Source organism: Dermacentor variabilis, chromosome 2 (assembly GCF_050947875.1).
Source record: "Dermacentor variabilis isolate Ectoservices chromosome 2, ASM5094787v1, whole genome shotgun sequence".
Classification (NCBI taxonomy): Eukaryota; Metazoa; Arthropoda; class Arachnida; order Ixodida; family Ixodidae; genus Dermacentor; species Dermacentor variabilis.
Window position 1 is genome coordinate 5,468,811 of NC_134569.1, and position 16,789 is coordinate 5,485,599.

Consider the following 16,789-nt stretch of genomic DNA (forward strand, 5'->3'; position numbering starts at 1 on the left):
TAGATGTCAGAGTAGAGGACGAGGTTGAACTCACAGGAGCAATTTTGTACGTCACAGGCGTCACCTGGCGCAGCACTCAGTAGGGCCCCGTGTATCGCGAAAGTAGCTTTTCTGAAAGTCCGACGTGACGAGGGGGCGACCACAGGAGCACGAGCGCACCAGGCGAAAACTGTACGTCACAGTGGCGGGCGTTGTACTGACGCTGCTGAGTGGCTTGCGAGGCCGTCAGTCGAGCACGGGCAAGCTGGCATGCATGGTCGGCGAGGGCGATGGCGTCGCGCGCATACTCGCTTGCTGAGATCGCAGCAGAAGGAAGTGCCGTGTCAAGGGGCAAGGTCGGTTCGCGACCGTACAGTAGATCAAATGGAGAAAATCCGGCGGTGTCGTGCCGGGAAGAATTATAGGCAAATGTGACGTAAGGAAGGGCAATGTCGCAGTCGTGGTGGTCCTTGGAAACGTACTTGGACAGCATATCGGTAAGAGTATGGTTTAACCACTCTGTCAGGCCATTGGTTTGAGGATAGTATGAGGTAGTCAGCTTGTGTTGAGTGGAGCAGGAATGCACAATGTCGGCGATACCTTTCGAGAGGAAGTTACGCCCACGGTCAGTAAGCAGCTGTCGCGGGGCGCCATGAAGTAAGATAATGTTACGCAAGAGAAAGTCCGCGACGTCAGTGGCGCAAATGGTAGGGAGAGCCCGCGTGATAGCGTATCGGGTGGCGTAATCAGTTGCGACGGCTACCCATTTGTTCCCAGAAGATGACGTGGGAAAGGGACCGACGAGGTGTAATCCAACACGAAAGAACGGTTCCACAGGGACAGTGATGGGCTGGAGATGACCGGCAGGTAGCACCTGCGGTTTTTTCCGACGCTGGCAGGGATCACAGGCGGCAACATAGCGTCGAACGGAGCGAGCGAGACCAGGCCAATAGAAGCGTCGGCGGACGCGTTCGTACGTGCGGGTTACCCCAAGATGTCCTGCACTGGGTGATGCGTGCATACATCATGGGTGCGTCATGCATCTCAAAGAGCACAGTGTGTCGTAGATGTTCTGGCACGACCAGAAGAAGATCAGATGCGTCAGGGAGGAAGTTCCTTCGGTACAGAATGCCGCCCTGGAGGACATATCGGCGAACGGATGAGTCGGTAGCTGTTGAGCGCAGACACTCGATGAGTGCTCGCAGCGAAAGGTCTCGGTACTGCTAATCGGCGATGTTAGCGAAGGCAGACACACAGAAAATGCCGATGGTGGTACTACTGTCGGCGTCGTGAGGCTAGTCTACCGGGTAGCGAGACAGGCAGTCAGCGTCCTTGTGTAGTCAACCAGATTTGTAAGTGACAGCATACGAATATTCTTGGAGGCCTAAGGCCCGTCGACCAAGCCTTCCTGTAGGATCTTTCAGTGAGCATAACCAGCAAAGCGCGTGATCGTCTGTGACAACGGAAAAAGGTCGGCCATATAAGTATGGGCGGAACTTCGCAACCACCCAAACTAGGGCCAGACACTCGTGCTCAGCGATGGAATAGTTGCACTCCGAGGGTGAGATGAGCCTGCTGGCGTAAGCGATAACACGGTCGTTGCTGCGCTGGCGTTGTGCCAGTACTGCGCCAATTCCGTGACCACTGGCATCAGTACGGACTTCGGTAGGCGCAGAAGGATCGAAATGGGTCAGAATGGGAGGCGCTGTGAGAAGGTCGATTAGATGCGAGAATGCAGAGGCCTCGTTATCGCCTCACTGGAAGGGGGCGTCTTTTTTCAAAAGCTCGGTTAGTGGTCGTGCTATGGCCGCGAAATTTTTCACGAAACGGCGGAAGTACGAACAAAGGCCGATGAAGATGCGCACATGCTTGAGACACTTTGGAACAGCGAACTGCGTAACAGCATGAATCTTGCCTGGGTCCGGTTGTACTCCGTTCGCTTCAACGAGATGCTCAAGGGCGGTAATCTGGCGACGGCTGAATTGGTACTTCGATGCGTTGAGTTGCAGACCGGCTCGACGAAAAACGTCCAGGACTGCTGAGAGGCCCTCGAGGTGCGTAGCGAACGTTGGGGAGAATACTATAACGTCGTCCAAGTAGCACAGACACGTGGACCATTTGAAACCGTGAAGAAGGGAGTCCATCATGCGTTCAAAAGTGGTGGGAGCGTTACATAGACTGAACGGCATCACTTTCACTAGACAAAGACCGTCGGTTGTTACTAAAGCAGTCTTCTCGCTGTCGAGATCGTCCACGGCAATGTGGCAGTAGCCGAAGCGAAGGTTAATGGAGGAGAAATAGCGAGCACTGTGGAGATAGTCAAGGGCGTCATCAATCCGAGGTAGGGGATACACGTCCTTTTTGGTAACCCTGTTAAGGTGCCGATATTCCACGCAATAACGTCATGAGCCATCCCTCTTTTTTACCAGTACAACAGGTGACGCCCATGGACTAAATGACGGTTCAATAATGTTCTTGGCAAGCATGTTGTGAACTTCTGCGTGACTAACTTGACGCTCAGCCTGTGACACTCGATACGGGCGGCTATGAATAGGAGGGGCATCGCCGGTATTAATGATGTTTAACAGCTGTAGTTTGGGCCAAAGGACGACCATTAAAGTAAAAAATATCGTGGAAGGAAAGCAGAACGCGGTAGAGTTCACGAGCGTACCCGGACGACATGTCGGGCGCAATTATTTTCTGTAAGTCAGCGATGGTAGACGTTGCCGACTGTGATGGTAGAGGAGGAGCGGCTGAATTGCCATCTACTGTAATAGATGCTACTGAGTGATCCTCGAATGAGCAAAGCTGGGCCAGAGACATCCTGCGTGGCAGCGCTTGTGTCGTCAAGTTAAAATTGACAACTGGCAGGCAGACGCAATTCGCCGTAATAGATAAAACTGTATGAGGTACTGTGATCCCGTGTGTAAGGAGGACATCTTGCACAGGAGCCGCGATGTAGTGACCGTCGGGTTCTGGTGGGGATGACACTAAGTCAACGTAAGTCAATGCCGAAGCTGGCAAGCGAACGAAGTCGACGGAACTGAGGCGACTGGGGTGTGGTTCAGCGGGATCCAGACCAGGCAGGTCAAGGCAGAGAGTACTGGCGGAACAATCGATGAGAGCAGAATGTGCGGAGAGGAAGTCTAAGCCGAGGATGATGTCGTGGGGACAGTGGGCGATGACTGTGAATAGCACGATAGTGGAGCGATGCTTAAGCGAATCTCAACTGGTGAGCTCATCTTCGTGCCTCTGAAACCAAACTCGAGGTGTGCCACCGAGGTAAAAGACTACGTTGGCGAGCATGATAGTAGGGTCCCACCGGTTATTGCGGCTGACGTGTTCCTACAGGCTGATGTAGTCCTCGACGTCTTCCCCATCTTTGCCCGAGAATACGCCAGGATCACGGGGAGCGGGGAGAGCGATATAGGTCGTCGAAGTGGCAGCAGGTGTCGGAGGCGGCTGAGTCGAGTTGCCGTCGCCGGGAGCCATGAAGGAAGGCTCGACGTACCGTCTACTGCGAAGCTCCGTGACGAGGTACAGGAAACGTCCAGCTCCACCAGTTATGTTACGTAGGAAGACGCAGTCGAAAAGCTATATACAAGTATATTTACAAGGAAATACGGCACACTTGGCCAAGAGGCCACAGCTCGCACTAGCCTCTAATCGTCGTCGTCGTCTTCATACTGCTCGCCTCTTCGTCATCGCAAATGCTGCTCCGTAGCAATGCGTTTGAATCTATTCTATAAGAAAACAAGACGACGTTAGCACCATCGAGGGACAAGTCGAGGCCGGCCTGCACGTATTTTAGACCGACCGTGCACGTTATCTACATTTGGCAAACTCTTGTTTTTCGCTATCATTAAAAACGTGGGAAGAAGCTGAGTGCTAGACGGTTAACGAAGACGAAGTATACACTCTCAATTATTGTCATTTGATGTAAAAAAATAAAAGTTAATTCAGGACCGTCTGCGCAACTGCGAAGGCGCGCGTGCTAGAAGGCGCGGACGACAGCTTTCTCTGTCCAGCATGTCGAGCGAGCGTTACCCAATCAAGACAGCTGCCGGCAGTCAGCGCACTCTTCAGGGTCAGTATTATCTCATGTAGGTGTAGCATCGGCTGGCTGGCTGAGAGCAATTTGCAAAAGGCTTTTGAGAAAAGGCAATATGGCAGTTTGTGAACTCTTGTACGTACATGACGTTCTGGTAATATAATTTTTAACTTACACACAGAAACGCTGCCAATTGAAACATACCTTCGCAAAACGGACATTTTCGTTTCGTCGATTGAGTGTCACCTTCGTAACCCACCTGAAACTAGTAAACGCCGCTTCATTGACTGTCTTGAGCGCATTGACCGTAAAGATGTCATTCTGTTCCGGGATGTTCTCAATAGAATGTTTGCATTAAGAGTTTGATCTAAATCCTCACGGTATCCGATATATTTTTGTACTGTGTGATGAAGTACCGCCTGCTATCTATTTGCCAATGTCCTGTTAACCTTATGGAAAACTCGTATGCAAGACTCAATTGCAGAAAGGATATTTCACTCAAGACTACTCCAACTCGTCCGTCTTGGCGCAGGCAAATTGGGGAATAGCAGCGTGACCTTCAGCGGCCACTTTCTAAGCAATAAAATAATCTATTGGCACACAGAAAACGGTGATGGGCTTCCAGGATATCCGTCTAGCTCGACTTAGTATTTCCTTTAGTGCACCTTTAAAAACAGCACAGTTCAAGTGGTGTATGAAAATACCTGCGTCGAATATTCTAAAGTGGATATGCACTAATATTGCGCGTATAACATCTCCTCGAATCGATCTCCGTATAAGTGCGATGCCTCGCGTTTCTACCATATTTCTCACACGGCCGACGGAGGAACGTTTCTGCTGAGAATCGTGTGCGTGTATTTCTTGCGCATTCTTTTCCTTCTCGGCGCCTCTTGCTTGCGTAACAGTCGACGCAACGATGCAGCCGCAGCGTCGCGCGCCATCCATCAACTGCACGCAGGAGATCGGCAGTCGCCGGTCTCCAGCAGCGAAAGTAAGCGCCGTGGCTTCCACGCAAGCAGCCACGCAAATCACGCCCTCCAGGCTGCAGCTGGCCCGAACGATATCCCGGGTCGCCACGGTATGCGCGAGGAGGACACCCTGAAACTCCCATGCGCAGCCTCGTGGTTAATAGGGCGACATACAGTTTGCTCTATCAACGACTTACAAGAAGTGAACAGGACCACTTAGGTTCCATGCTTCGTAAGGCCTATAAGGCGGCACTCAAGCTGCCCTAGGGCACGAGCAAGCTCCTAGCTCGTTAAAACAGACGTTTGGGCGAGTTGGTAAGACATATTTGAAACAGAACAGCGCGGTGTTCACGGGGACAAGCAAGGAGAAACGACACGGACGAGCGCTCGTCCGTGTCGTTTTTCCCTGCTTGTCCCCGTGAACACCCCGCTGTTCTGTTTCAAAAAGCTCCTAGCATTGGGTCTGCACGGCACCTGCGCACAGCACAGCGCAACTGCCCACGCACCTGCGGCGACTCGCGCAGCGGGCCGCGCTCTGCTCCGGCGCAATATGGGCCCCCGATTAAATCAGGGCCGACGGGAAGCCAGAGTGGAAGCCCTCGAACGAGAGTACGGGCACAAGAGCTCCGCATGATATATGCCGCCAACTACGACGTCACGTACACCGAGGCAGTAACCACAGTTCTGGGCAACACACTCCGAAAACTTACCAACGCCTCCGTGCGATGCGACAACATCACAGAGGTCGACGAAACAGTCACTGCGGTAGCTCTTTCCCACGGCTACAAACAGCGACGGCCGCTCACACTTCTTACGGACTCCGGAGCGACCTGCCGCAACTGCAAGGGCGCACAGCCAACCTGCCCTCAGTATCATCCTGAACGCGTCAGGCACTGGCGAGCATCTGAATACCCGCTACGAACTAGGTGTACCCAGACATATACTCCGTTACATACATATATAAGGCAACGCTGTGGAGGCTACGGAGACTTCTTGCAGTGGCTTCGCACTTGCGTGTAGTACAATGTCCTTGGACCGCGATTGGGCGCTGTTCTATATATAGGCTCAGTATTGGTTGAAAAAAGTTTTAATCCTTAGAAACAAACACACTGTTGTACACGGCTGCTAATGCATTGTATTAGATCATTTTTCGTGTTCTCCTTTCGGGTTTTTTTATTTCCAAGCCGTCGTCGCGAGGAGCCTCACGCGCATGCTCGCTCGAGCGAACGCTGTTCGCACGCAGCGAAGCATGGACCGAACGCACGCAGTGACGACTTTCCTTTATTTTACCCTCAAGGTACATAGTACATTATAGAGGGGAAGGGCTAAGAGAATGCACAGAAAACAGCGGTAAAAGTAACTTAAACAAGATAGATAACAGCAGTAATAATTCCAAATTTTAAGTCGACATCCGATGATAACAAACAGGTACAAAAGATACAAATACAAATGTGATGCACACAATGGCAAAAAGGTTCGAAAAACATATTATGTACAGTAGATTTACAAAATGCATTGTTAACTTTTTGATCATGATGCTGATGAAAACACTGCAATAGAGAAAGGTACATACACATAGTCAAGACAAATGGTAAGTATATTACGAAAGTTTGTTTTCAAGTGCGTTTCTAAACATAAGAGGATTAATTATACCTGTTAATGAAGGGGATAAGCTGTTCTAGTCTTTGCTAGCCATTGGCAAGAATGAATTCGCGCCCATGATAGTATTGAAATGCGATATGCTAGCTTTCTGATTATGATCACTGCGAGAAGAAATGAAAGGGGCTGGCCTGATACAGAGTGTGGAAAAAAGGTGTTATGATAATAGATTTTGTGAAAAAGACAAATGCATGAGTGTTTTCGGCGGTCGGATAAGAGAGGCAAGTTTAATAAATATTTCATGTGTGTTACGCTTGCTGTCAGATTGAAGCTATTTAAAATGAAGCGGGCTGGACGGTTTGTATAGCTTCCAGCGTGTGAATTAGTGTTGAATGCCACGGATCCCATATTGATGAAGCATACTCAAGTTGCGAGCGAACGTAAGTGGTATACGGTAATTGTTTTAATGATGGTGGCGCATGAGAAAAATTTCGGCGCAGGTACCCTAAAGTGCGGTTAGCTTTGGACACTATGATATCAATATGCGATTTCCAAGACAAATTTTTAGTTATGGTCACTCCTAAATAACGATACGATGTCACACATTCGAGTGATACATTAGTGAGAGAAGAATTAGGAGAACTAGAGTTAGTACGAGAAACCCTCATAGTTTTGCACTTCTTAATGTTAAGTTGCGTTTTCCACGTGCAGCACCAATCAGTTATGTTATTTAAGTCAGTTTGCAGAGCTGTTGCATCGCAGTCATTGGAAATATTGCGGTATATCACACAATCGTTTGCAAATAAACCTATCTTTGATGAAATATTAGTAGGTAAGTCATTAATATATGTAAGAAACAAAAGTGGGCCCAGGACAGATCCATCAGGGACGCCTGAGCCGACAGGGGCTAAATAGGAATTAGGTTTATTAGCAGAAACAAACTGAACGCGCGATGTAAGGAAGCTACAGATCCAATTAAGTAGTGTAGGGTCCATGTTTAAATTCTTAGTTTGCGTAAGAGCAGAGCATGACACACCTTGTCAAATGCCTCAGCGAAGTCCAAAAAAATACAGTCCGTCGTGAAGCCTGCGTCAAGGTTAGAGCGTAAATCGTTTGTAAATGTTAGAAGCTGTGTTTCGCAAGAGAAGTTTTTTTCTAAACCCATGCTGGTGAGGAGTACAGAAATTATTGTCGTCAAGGAAGTTAATGAGATGCGTGTAAATTACATGTTTCATAATTTTACAAGGTAGTGAGGTAAGAGAAATTGGTCTATAATTAAAAGGATTATGAGTGTCACCTGATTTGTGTATGGGAATGACTTTTCCTGTTTTCCAATCTAGCGGAAGTATGCCAGGGTTACATGATTGCGAGAATAGATATTGCAATGTGATAGACGAATATTTAACCGTGCTAATTAAGAATTTGGTGGTCATTTTATCGACACCACAGGAAGAAGTAATTTTCAAATTTTCGATAATTTTTTTTTAAATTCCGGTTGCATCAAATATAATAGGGTCCACAGGATGAAAGTCACGGCCCTGCAGGACGGGACGCTCGTTGTCGGGTGCGCGAGGCGAGAAACGGTTCCGCAGACGCGCAGTTCAAGACGTCTGCGCAAAAGTAGCTGGAAACCTGACTACCAGACTGTGTTAATGCAGTCTCATTTTCACGTTTGCATTTTAGTACGCTGCAAAAGCGCTTTGGATTGGTTTTTAGTTGCAATGGCAGGTTTTTGCTAAAAAATGTTTGCTTAATATTTTTAGCAGTAATTGAGTAGTTAGAGGCAGCATTTTTATATGCAAGCCAATGTGCAGGCTTTTTCGTTCCTTTAGCGTTGCGAAAAAGGCGTCTCTTCCTATTTGAGAGCGTATTAAGGAACCTGTTATACCAGGGGGCTTGATTATGAGAATAAACGCGCTGGAGTGGAACATGCTGACGGTATAATTCTAAAATTTTATTCCTGAACATACACAAATTTATTTCAACTGATCGTTCAAAAAACTGCGGTAAGAAGTCGTCAAGAAATGAAAAAAGGCTTGAGTTTATGGCAGATAAATTGGCTGTTTTGAAGTTTCTGATTGTCTTTAGTTGTTTGCACTGATACTGATGGGAACGCAAGCATGAAGTTAGAAATGTCGTGATCACTGCGACCACGTAGGTGAGTTATCAATGAGACATTCTCGGGTGAAGATGTGAGCACCAGATCAAGTAGTGAGGTTGAGTGCCGAGTTATTCGCGTTGGTGACATGACCAGTTGTGAGAAACCCAAGTCAGAACAAAGTGTAATGAACTCATTACATTCAGTAGATGAGGGGTCAGAAAACGGACTGATGTTGGACCATACGATGTTTGGAAAATAAAGTCGCCCATTAGATATATTGACACTCCAGGATAGCGTATTGTTATCTGGTTGATGTTGTCATACAGGTCATTGCAAAAAGAGAAAGGACTTGAGGGTGATCGGTAACAAGTTCCTGTTAGCAGTTTTAAAAAATTTTATTGTAAGGCAGCATCAGATGATTTCTAAATCGGACCGAACTCCTTGCGCAGCTTCCACAGCGTTGACTGCCATGTCTGGAACACAGCACAGTTGCTCCACGACTGAAAGAGCACAGGCATTGCGCGGTGGTCGCAATGCTTCCGCATTTATCCGCATAGGGACAACTAAGTGCGCCTTGAATTTTTATCTACAGGTATGTAACGAACCCTCTCCTCTTCTTATTTTTGATGCGAAAGCATCAAATGGCCCACTGAGCGAAGTTGCCGGCATCAGCAAAACGGCGCCTCAATCCGCCTCTTTCGCGGCGCGACGGCGCATGCGCCCTGCCCGCCTTAGTCGCGAAACGTTTTGGAAGGGAGGCGCGCGGCCGCGCGGCCAGATATCGGGGGACAGTACCCCCAGAAAAAAAGAAAGCGCTTGGACGCGCGCTGTTGCAAACGCTCGTGCCATGTAACGCGTTGAAACTCTACTGGTAGCTCGGCGTCGGTGCGGTGCCGAAAACGTGCGTAAGACTGCAACTCCACTTTGAAACTGAAAAGGGCCAGGCCTTGGTCCGAACTGCACCGTTAACCACGTAGTTGCCGCCTTGAATTGACGGCTGTCAAATTTAACGATAAACCCCTGCGTTACACTTGGGCGACACTTAAAAAACACGTTGCTGACGCATTCTTCTACAGCGTCGGCCCACTGTTGTTGGTGGTAGCAGCGTGTGCCTGACTTCATGTACTGTTTTAAGGCGTGGTAACATTGGGTCGATACGAGACCGACAAGACGCTGACGCCGACGATTGGCCGACTATTCAGCACTGTGTCACTGAGATCATTTGATCGTAATAGGCCGACAACGACGCAACCGATGGGTGCGAGTTGTCATATAGCGCGACGGGCTTTCGTGTCGACAGCACCGACAAAATCAGAGTGCCGACCGTGACAGCTGGACCGAACCCTACGTGATTAGCCGTCGAACCGACAACGCGATAGCTGCAGCTCATTCACTTGTACATATAATTATTCGCGCTCAAAATGGGTCGACATGCCTTCGAAGTTGAAATGCACGAGCTTCAGTCCTCTCAAGCCGTGCACGTGAATTTTGAGTCAATGTTGATCCTGTTTAGCGAAGTTTGGGTTAGGCCTGAGCCCGTCGAGTTCGTGTATGCGCTACCGATGGAGCTGGCCTTAAAAAAATAAGCAGTCCGGACGAAGGAAACCGCTCTTATAGTTAGGTTGCGGCCCTATAGCGATTTGATAACGACTCTTCATTTCGCACGGCACGTACACAGTAAGCGGCAAGCGGCGACACATCTTGTACTTTGGTGATCGTTGCCGATCGCCACCGGTCGCATTCCCGTAAATGGTGGGTCTGTGTGGGTTTTTGTGCTGACATTTCCTAATTCAAAAGAAGTATTGTTTACCTCTGCGTCAAAAAGGAAAGAAGACACAGTGCATTCGATACAGCAGCATAAGCTTGCTCAGATTGCCAACGGTGTCAGCGATGGCAGCCGCCTTCTCGCGAGAGAACTGTACGGCATATAAGTGGGGACTTATGCCGAGCACAGTTGTCTCTAATAATACTTTATAGCATGCGCAAACATTAAGTATGATGAAAGTAAACAAAACCGAGAATCAGTAGCAAGAGCCCGTGACATATATGCGTCTTGATCACAGTAGCAGTTTCAGGAACTCGGCCCTTCATACTGACACGTCTGTATGTTTTGTTACATTTTGACATTATTTCACATTAGCGATGCGCCGTTTCTACAATATTCGAAGAGCTAACAGTGATCTGAAGCTGTAGATGTAAACAAATGCACCGCTTTGGCAAAATGCACGTGGAAGGCTGCGCTCGAAGGCTTCTTGAATATGCGAAATGTTTAGTGAATGTGTAAAAGCAATACAAAAAGCGATGTGCAATCGCAGACATCAGCGACAACGAACTCCAGGCAGCCGCGTCGGCAGGAACTCAGCGTGCCTTTATCGGCCCGCGCTGTTACCACAACAGCGCACTCGGGCCTGTTCACACACTATACTCGATGGGTGAACGACATGCTGCCCCGGAGAAACCATTATTAATTAATCGCGATCCACGAACCGCGCAACCGACGCGCACTCAACATGGGCGCAGGTACACAAATCAACCGGCGAAATCCCCCTTCCAAAACGTTTCCAGCGGCGTGCGTCAGAGGGCGGCACAGGAAGACGAGAGAGGCGGCTGCGACGCCGCGTCACGAGCGCGCCTCGACGGGGGCTGCTTCGATCGCGTGCCAGGGGCTCGACGACTCGAAACGTTCCAATCTCATGAGGCCAAATTTGCTTAGCCGCCGACGCAAGCATCGGGCGGTGACCCACAGCGTTGCTTCAACAGCCCAATCAAACGCTCTCTTAGTTTATATGAGGTCACTTTTCTTTCAAAACGAACATCATTGCCTAGATTTAGCGGCTTTTCGTTTGTAATTGGCTGCCAGGACGCCAGGAGGCCAAGTGGAGAGGGTTTCGATGGGGACGAGACAGCGCACTCAAAATAGATAACCAGTTGAAGAGGGTGGTACCGGCGTCTACGATTGGTCCGTTTTCCCTTACTTAGCTTGCGGTGGCTGATCGAAAATTGCGGCGGCGTGCAACGGACCCGAAGGTTAAGAATGCCGCTAAAGCGGATTCTCAGCAAGGAAAACTTCGCAGAGTGAGGTCGTAAACGTGTTGAAAGTGCTCGAAAACGTTACACGTCCGCGCAGAAAGCTTTATTATACACAAATAACCAAGGTGCGGGTATCCAGTGCCTGAGAGATCGGCGGCAGCCATCATTTATTCCTTTCGGAACGGGCCAGCCAGCGGCTCTTGAAAAAAAAAAGCAGTTTTGTTCGTCATAATAATGCATCCTTATAGCGCACACATCATTGTGACGCGGTGAGTTTTCGTGGTTTTGTGGCGTCGCATGACAGGCAGATGAAGTCGGTCCAATCAAGCGTAAGTGGTGTGTACACGCCATATCAGGTGGGGAGCTATCGCGGTTCTCATGGCGTCGCGTGACAGACAGGCGAAGTGGCGGTGGCCGCAAAAAGCTTTCGACCAATCGCGGAGGGCTGGTTGCAGAACTGCAATAGAAAAGTTTGGAATGCCTTTACGTTATAGCGCCGAGGAAGCAGTAACGGTCACCAAGGCCGGCAGGCACGCGCGCCAGCTAAGCCCAGCAGGGGTGAAAGAGAGAGATACGGACCACGCACCGGCTTCCGAGAGAGAGGGTGACGTGGCATCGAGTCGATGCCCGCTCCCTCACCTGGCGCGCTCTGCTCCATCGAGGAGCGCACGCGACGTGACGTCGTACGTAGCCAATGGGAATTTAGGTGCCGTTTCGCTGCTACAGACATTTCGCTCAATGTGACGCTTTCGTATCGAAACGCACCGTGCATTGGGTGCCCGGTAAAGAACCCCAGGTGGTCAAACTTACTCCGGAGTTTCCAAATATGGTGTTCCTCATAATCATATCTTAATTATGGCGCGTAAAATAATAAACCTGAGAATGTACGTTTCATCCGTTGTTCGAAGATTAAAATAGCTGGTCTATGTACCTGAAAGCAATCGTCTCGTCATAATTTTTTTCGTACAAACCGTTTTTATTTATCCAAAGAAATAGGTGATGACATCCTGTTGCATATTCCGGCATGCTGCATCCCGTATTTGGTTTTAGTTTCATCCCACCGTATTCGTAATGCACTTCGCCGGTGCTTATCTTCGTCCGTGACGATGAAGTGGCGTAGCTAAAATCAGGGTTGGTTTCCGTGCAAGCTGACGGCAATAACACGGCTCGACCACTTACGTACAGCTTCACAAGCATCTGCCTTTATGCGGGGAGACTCAAGGAAATCTTTATGTATGAATATTGAAAAGGATTTAAAGAAATTTGCAGTATAGATGTGCAAGGAATGCTTCGGGAGGATGTAGAAAGCTGACAGTCTAACGGTAGGGCAAACACGAAATATTATGGCGTCGCAAGTACAAGGAATGAAACATTGATCAGAGATAGTTATCCTGCGGATGTAGAAGAAGCTCTTGAAGCGTGGCGAACAAGAAAGATGATGAGGTGTTGTCTCTAGCTAAAGGAAAGCCAAGCAACCAACCAACCAGCCGTAACCATCTTTGTTGTCGTCCCTCGTTTCCGGGTATACACTGAAACCCCTTGTGCGAACATCTCCCCGTAACAACTTGAAGCGCCGAGTCTTGCGAGCAAGAGAAACGCTAAGTATGCGTTACCGGGATGTGCGAAATGTCCTCGACTGTGCGCGCGCGGTGTGCACGTTTTAACGACAAATGCAATGACTCCGTCAGCTTTGTCTGCCATAGCTTGCGCTGTTCCAGCGAGGTGTGCCATAGCTTGCGCGTTCCAGAATCCACGGCAGCGCAATTTATTGGCCTGCTTAGAACGCATTAACGCTTCGAGTATAATGGCGTCATAAGCCATGTAACACCATTCATGTTGATTCACAAATGTTTCCAACGAGATACAGCGCAATCTCTGCGTGGAAGATGCCATCCAACGTTATCGTGTTTGCTGCGACACATAGCGGACTGCATGTCATATGCCTTCAAGTACGAGTGGAGTGGCGGTCACTTTCGCTACCGTAAACGAAGCTAGCGCGGTGATCGGTTCCAATAGTCTTGCTTATCGCGTCACTTCATCTTCTGGATAATGCGCGCTCATTCAGACTATTGCATATTGCATTCATGAATTTCCATTGGAGGCTGCTTGGAAGGCAGAAAAGGCTCTGTGATGTCCTTGTCTTACGCAGAGTGGCCTGCTATGCACGCGAGCCCGTCGCGCATGTGTGTAGCTTGTTTCTTCGTTTGCATCGAAAAAAAGACATGCCAAGGTAGCATTAACTCAGTCATGGACGACGACAGTGTCAATTTCGGTGGCCGAATAGACTGGATGCTCATACATTCCACACAGCGGTCCTGTGCCGGTCGCACTCATGAGCTGACGAGGCAAACGTGCCCGCCGTCATGCCTTCCGCTTAGACAGAAGTGATACAAATTCTTGTACGCTGTAGCATGCACGATATGGAAATGTGTGGCGGTCTGCGAAGACAGCCATGTATATAAAATATTGCTTATTTCTGTGGATACTTTACAGCTAAAGAACAGATATATCTTTGAAACGTCGACAGGTGCACAACAGATACCAAAAGTAGGACCAGAAAAGGAGAAAAAAAAAGTTTCCTGCAGCCGTACACACAAGATCACACAGCACGTCTCACTTAAGATCTTGTTCGGAAAAGTGTCTAATCAGAAGAAATTATTGTTCACTGCGAAGCATCTGAAAACTCTGCTAATGTTTAGCTATTGTAGGAGCAACACCTTTGCGGTAATGTCGTTATTATGCTCTTTTTTATATACTCTGTGCGTTATTTGTATTGTTACCTGTTGCAACTATATATATATATATATATATATATATATATATATATATATATATATATATATATAGAAATCATCAGCGTGGCTACGCCCACCGCATGGCAAAGGCCTCTCCCATACATCTCCAACCTCGGTTATGTGCTAATTATGGCCATGTTGTCCCTGCAAACTTCTTAATCTCATCCGCCCACCTAAGATTCTGCCGCCACCTGCTACGCTTCACTTCTCTTGGAATCCAGTCCGTAATCCGTAACCATTAATGACCATCGGTTATCTTTCCTCCTCATTATTTGTCCTGCCCATGCCCATTTATTTTTCTAGATTTCAACTAAGAAGTCATTAACACGCGTTTGTTTCCTCACCCAATCTGCTCTTTTCCTATCCCTTAACGTTACACCCATCATTCTTCTTTCTATAGCTCGTTGCGTCGTCCTGAATTTCAGTAGAACCTTTTTTGTAAGCCCCCAGGTTTCTGCCCCGTGGGTGAGTACTGGTAAGACAGAGCTGTCATACACCTTTATTTTGTGGGGTAATGGCAACCTGCTGTTCATGCTCTGACAATGCCTGCCAAACGCTGGGATGAGTACACACACACACACACACACACACACACACACACACACACACACACACACACACACACACACACACACACACACACACACACACATATATATATATATATATATATATATGATGTGCAAAGAGTAGTGCGTGAACAGAACACTATATACCATAACAAACAAAACATACAAATACTCCTTAACACGCTTAATATATGACTACTACATATCAACGCCCACTTTTGCTAATTTTTATCAAGTTTCTTGTTCGCGTAGTATAGCATTGCGGCTTGTGTTAGTAATTGAAATCATAAGCGAAACAGCATTCGTACTCACACTCTCGTGTAACGACGCCTGCGCTAGCTTGAAGCCAGAAGAGGCCGACAAGAGAGACCAGGAAGCCCGGCTCGCGTCGCACTTCTGTCCAGCAGAGACTGACGTCCCTCGTGACGGTCGAAGCCAGGCACCGATGACGCGCAGCGTTTGCCGGCGCACATGAGAGACCAGTGGTCAGTGCACGCAACGTGTGCAGCTGAGGTCGCCGCTGAAACCCAAGGACCGCGCGTCGTCGCAGCAAACAGAATGACCGCTCGAGTCAATATTCAGCAACACTGCGATGTGCGGCAAGTTCGCCGTGGCTGATCTCGGCGGTGCACGAGCGGTGGCGTCGTCCCACGTGGCGCGCTCTTCCTGAAGTGGGGCCCCGTTTTCTTTTTCCGGGGTCCAGCGGCGGGAAAGGGGAAGGAAGTCCCCTCGCGTCGACTCCGACTCGACGAGTTCGGCCGCTCTTTCCTCCTCCGTGGATTCGGCCCCGAAACGCGGCCCCATGGGAAGGTCGCTTACGGGGACGAAGAAAGCGCAGCCCAGAGTGAACGCAAAAGTGACTGCGCCGCTCGTACGTATACTGAGAGGCAGGTGACGCAATGCCCGCTTTTCGGTGTCACGTACGTACGATCTCAACACGAGGCCCCTAAAGGGGTCTCTCGCTCGCGCATAGCGAGAGACCGGTGTTTCTAAATGTAGAAATACCAACTCCCGTGGTGTGCTTTCTGCGTTACGTGCAAGGTTGCGGCGTTGCTGCAGCTGTCGTTAAACCGAACGTCAGAGCCGGCGAAAGATGGAACCCGTTGCATTTCATTTATTGTACCATCAGGGACGAAGCATTAAAGATGGGAGTGGTTACAAAGCATACGTAAAAAAAAAAAAAAGAAAGAAAAAGAAATCGAGTTCGTTGTCATCAGAGTGCAGCGTCCAATACGCTGCGACAGATTCGCGAGTCACGCGAAAGCGCAAAGATAATTAGCAGCACTCGCAATCTTGTCGGAAACGCCATACTCTCTTCTGCAGCCGTTCGTCGAGTCACACATTTGTTTTTGCAGTTAACGCATAGATGGTACCAAAAGTAATGCTCCACTTCACTTGCCTCGTTTAGCTAGAGCGTATATAGAGAGCATGCCCATTATTGTGTATGCCCCAGCTTAAAGGGAAGCTGAAAGGTTTTCCAGAAAAAATGAGTAAAGAGCAGTACGCCGTGGTTTTCAACCCCCTGAATTCGAATATCGCATCGAAATTGAGTGAAAGAAAGCGCAAACATATTTTATTTCGACGAAAAGTGCAGCAGCAGACACGCCCAGCTCGCGCGTCTCGTTTGCACCTGTGATTGGTCGGACGCCTCCTGACGTCAACAATGGTGTTCGTCCGGACCGACTGCTGCCGCTACA

The 16,789-nt window shown here is 48.8% G+C and overlaps 1 protein-coding gene across 3 annotated transcripts in view; it reads right to left on the reverse strand.

The window, feature by feature from the left end:
• Positions 1 to 15,949, reverse strand: part of LOC142571305 (retinol dehydrogenase 12-like) — a 170,381-nt gene extending 154,432 nt beyond the window's left edge. For 2 of the 3 annotated variants that reach the window (XM_075679558.1, XM_075679557.1), the window contains exon 1: positions 15,405 to 15,949. The gene's annotated coding sequence lies outside the window, so the exon portion shown is untranslated. The remainder of the gene's footprint in view (positions 1 to 15,404) is intronic. The other variant, XM_075679559.1, reaches the window with a different exon arrangement.
• Positions 15,950 to 16,789: the final 840 nt, after the last annotated feature.